Here is a 4,884-nt window from a genome sequence, read left to right as displayed (position 1 = left end):
GGGGGGGGGGGGGGGGGGGGGGGGGGGGGGGGGGGGGGGGGAGCTAATGACAAAGGGCTATCTCACTGGGTCCTCTAAATGGGGGTTTTCTGAGCAGGCTGGCCAGCCACCTCGGTAGCTTGGGTCAGCATTTTAGAGACACAGAAGAGCCACATTTTAAGCAAACGTAGTCCATGTTTGTACAGCTGTAAATGTAACTCAGCGTTCCATTGCAAGCCTCTTCCTGGTGAGGAAGCAGAACCAAAGATGGCAGAGCTGGGAGAGCTCTAAGATGCATTGTGTCCACGCTGCATTTATCGGTCACATGTTGTTTGCTCACGGATGTGTGTGGGCTGTTTTTCTCTCTTTAGTTACACAATTAACACTATTAGCTCTAATTGTGTGTCCTTCACGGTTCCCGGTCCGTGGTGACTACACCAAGGGAGCACTTGGTGCAGAGGCCCAGAAAAGTTCTTTGTTTGGGGCGGGGCGGAGGGACTGGGGTGAAGAAGGGTCTCCAGGTCCACACCAAGCTGCTGGCGGTCTAGGCAGCTGGGACTCCGGGCGCTTTCTAGCATTCAAAATTCTGCTGTGGTCCAAGGGTGCCTCCTGGTGGCAATAGAGAAGCTAGTAGGTGGATTAGTCACTGTCCCCCTTGAACAAAGAATAGACGTTTATAGAGATTGATGGATCCAGCTTATCTCTGAGTGGAGCATGCTGGGGTGGTTGTCAGTCACCATTCTTCATTGTGGTGGCTCCATAGAAGCTTTTCTGATACCATCAGGCACAAATTCCCCAGGCTTCCCTCCTCCTCCCCAGCTACTCTGATGTGTTTCTTTCACTGAATTCTTTTTGTTTCCCAGCCATTTTAGAAGAGGCACCGTCCTTCCAATTTTAATACGACTCATGATTTTTCCCACCTAATTCGATCTACTTCTCCCTTTTCTCCTCCTCTTGGCCATTTCCAGTTTCTCCCACACTCAGACTTCTAAAACATGTATAGGGACCTCCTTACCCATTTCTGAAATACCTTCCACTCACCTTCACTATTAATGTTTTCTATCTTGGGGTCCTTCCTTGTGTTCCAGGTCAGAGGCTTTGCAAATGGGGAGTCTGAACCAACTATTGCCCACCTTTGTACATGGTTTTGGGTTCCGTCCACCTCTTCCAATGCCCCAAATTTTCTGAGGTCACCAAAGCTAATGTCCTTTTAAGTTTTCACCCTTCTAAAGTTTTCATTTCGTTCAGCATTTTCTTCTCCCGTGTTTTTATACTGCTCCTCAGAGCTCTGACTGTACCGTTCTGTCTCCCTCCCCGCTTCTATTTCTCTACTCTTATTCCTTTTATCTCACGTCCCCTTCCCTCATAGGCAACCGCGCTAATGAGTTTAATATGTACTATTTTGTTTGTGATCTTGCCTGACATATCCTTTCAGTGCGCATTTGCTTTATCCATTATAAAAAATGTTTTATTGTGGGGGCGCCTGGGTGGCTCAGGGTTAACCATCTGCCTTCGGCTCAGGTCATGATCCCAGGGTCCTGGGATAGAGCCCTGCATCGGGCTCCCTGGATGGCAGGGAGCCTGCTTCACCCTCTCGCACTACCCCCTGCTTGTGTGCCCTCTCTTGATGTATCTCTGTCAAATAAATAAATAAAATCTAAAAGAAAAAAATAAGACATCAGGACTACACTAACATTATCTAATCTTTATAATAACATTTCCCCTAGGTTGTGGCAAATGCCTTTTTGCAATTGTCTTCTAACGTGGATCATAACAAGGTCCATCGGTTGTGCATTTGGGTAAATTATGTATTTATGTAAATTGCGTTGCAGGGCTCATTGTTTTAGTTTTTGCACTAAATACCCGTGTTGCTGCACATTATGTAACCCATGAAACTAACTCGTCTAAGTAGTGCCAGGTTGTTCTCTGAAGAACTGTATCCGTCACCCCTCACACCTGCAGCGCGTGAGGGGGCTGTGTATCAATAACTCCGCCAGTGTTGGACATTGTCCAGTTTTCTGATTTCTGCTAGTGTAATAAAGTGATATAGCACTTGTTTTAATTTGCATGATTACTAATGATCTTAAGGATCTCCTCTTATTAGTTTCTTTGGGATTTCTTTTCTGTAAATTTCCTGTTCATATCTTTTGCTTAACTTTCTTAGTGGTTGCAATCTCCTCTTTGTTGTTACTTGCAGGATTTTTTTGTATACTCTAGACAGGGATCTCTTTAAATATTTTCCATCATTCCACCAACTTATTTTATGTATAAACTTTGTCCATGGTGCCCTTCATTGAACAGAAATTCTTTTTTTTTTTTTAAAGATTTTATTTATTTATTTGACAGAGAGAAATCACAAGTAGATGGAGAGGCAGGCAGAGAGAGAGAGGGAAGCAGGCTCCCTGCTGAGCAGAGAGCCCGATGCGGGACCCGATCCCAGGACCCCGAGATCATGACCCGAGCGGAAGGCAGCGGCTTAACCCACTGAGCCACCCAGGCGCCCTGAACAGAAATTCTTAATTTTTTATGGTATCTAATAAATTTTTGTCTTAAAGTGTGTGCTTTTGCAGTTTTGTATAAGCTGTTCTTTTCTACCCCCGAGTCACAAGTGTATTCTCCTACATTTTCCTCTATTAAAAGTAATTTTTTTAAAAAACTATCCACATTTAGATCTGTAGTCAATTCAAAGTGGTGCCATCCTGGGGTGCCTGGCTGACTCAGTAAGTGGAACTCGTGGCTCAGGGTTGTGAATTCAAGCCCTACGTTGGGTGTAGAGATGACTTCAAAAATAAAATGTTAAAAAGAAAAACAAAAGCAGGGCTGTCCAGACAAATATAAGGTCAGCCATTTATGTAATTTAAAAATTTCCAGTAAAGACATTTAAAAAGTAAAACAAAACAGCTGAAGTTCATTTTAATACTTTGGAAACCCAATAAAGCTAAAATATTGCAACATATAATCAATATAAACAGTATTAATGAAATACTTCAAGTTCTTCTTTTCCTCTTCAGTTTTTGAAGTTGGTGACCATTTTACACATACAGCACGTTTCGCTTTGGATTTGTCCCATTTCAAGGGCTCAGCAGCCACATGTGGCCCATGGCTACTATCTCGGACAGTGCAGCTCTAGAGTTCGCCCTCAGAAGCCATGTTTGGTGAGAAGGCAAATTCGTTTTTCTCCAAATAATCCATGTTTAGCTGTCCATATTTCGGACTTGTGGTGCTTGCACAGACTGTATTTTTGTGTTCTAATCTATCTCGTAGCCCATTTCATTCTGTCTCTTTCTGGAACTTTCTTTTTCTTCCACTCATATCTGAAGGTGTCTCTCAAGACTTACTTCCTGACCTTATGTTTATCCTTATCTGTGTCCGGTCACCTGGATGACGCTCAAAGCACCTTTTCATGACGTCTCTGTTCGCAGGGACTGACTCCATCTTCCCAGACGGCTGAACTTGGCTGCCCTATTTCCATTCACATTTTACACACTAAAATGAGCCTTTCTTCATTTATTTCTCACTCCCATATACATTTCCCTCTGAAATGTCCCATTATGGCTTCTCCTCCCAACTCTCAGGCTTGCCACATTGCAGTGGAAAACCCATTTCCCTGGGCACTCTACAATGTTATGTCTCTTTCTTCCTTTGCACAGTTGGACCAGAAAGACAAGAGAAGCTGATGGGTCATCCCGTGTAGTCCCATGACAGATTGTTCCAGTTACATCTATCCAACATACTGACTGTGGAGTACTTCTGAATCTGCTTGTCTTAAGAGGAAGGGAGAATTATTCTGTGGGCTGTCTGGTCTACCAGATCTCACGTTCGGAGACCATGCTGGTTTGGGCTGTGTTGTGTGAGTCCTGGGTCTGCACACACCTGACCCTTTGTCATGGCTGATGGTGGTCAGGGGTCTACTCGTCCAGGGTCCTTGGCCACTTGTGCTAAAGATAGGGCTGCTTAGGGGAGGAGGTGCGGGGATGGTGAAATAGGTGATGGGGGTTAAGGGGTGCGTCTGTCGTGAGGAGCATCAGGTGATGCGTGGAAATGTTGAATTGCTATGTCGTACGCCCAAAACTAATAGAATGCTGTATGTTAACTGTACTGGAATTTAAAATTAAAAAAATATATATAGGTAGGGCTGCTTCTCTGGAGAGATCTCCTCTGAGCCCCCAAAAGAAATGGTTGTTTGTATGTTTCTGTGAAACAATGAAAGAACAAAGCTTTTCCTGTAGGAGAAAAGGCAATCATACTCTTACCCTCCGATTGCCAAGCCCGAGACAAGGGAGTAAACTAATTTTTTTTTAATACTTCACCGGATCTAGACTATATTCTGTGTTTTGTGTGTTTACACACTTTGGATGTACCTGGTGGCTTCCCAGAGTGAGGTCATCCTATGGGTCAGTGGATTGGGAACTTGCCACTTCTATGACCCCTGCCTGACCCCCCCCTTGTCCTCTCTGTTGGGGAGGAGACAGAAGATGGGGTCAGTCCTCACCCCCACGCGCTCCACTTTCCACTGTCGGGCTGAGCGGTGGCTGACACTTGCTTGGGCAATTCAGTCTTCCATTTTTGAAAACAGTTGAGAGAGTCATGAGTAAAGAAAGCTGTACCAGGGAAGGAGTTGTTTGCTGCCTTTTAACATTGATAGTGCTTGTTACCATCACCCTGACCCACGGAGAACTTCTTTGGTCTAAAAAGAGGCTTGTCGTTGGTCAGCCCAGCAGACGGGAGGTCCTCATCATGGGGAGATGAGACCAGGGTAGGGAGGCTCTCAAAATAATGTGGCTTGTTGAGGGCCGGGAGGCTGGTGGCAGAGTGGAAACCTGACATACAGGAGACCAGAGCCAAAGGCAAGGATGTGGACACAGGCAGGGAGGCTTGTGGTCGGGAAAGCAAAGACACCCGGAA

The sequence above is a fragment of the Mustela nigripes genome, chromosome 1 (assembly GCF_022355385.1).
Source record: "Mustela nigripes isolate SB6536 chromosome 1, MUSNIG.SB6536, whole genome shotgun sequence".
Classification (NCBI taxonomy): Eukaryota; Metazoa; Chordata; class Mammalia; order Carnivora; family Mustelidae; genus Mustela; species Mustela nigripes.
This window is presented reverse-complemented; position numbering follows the sequence as displayed.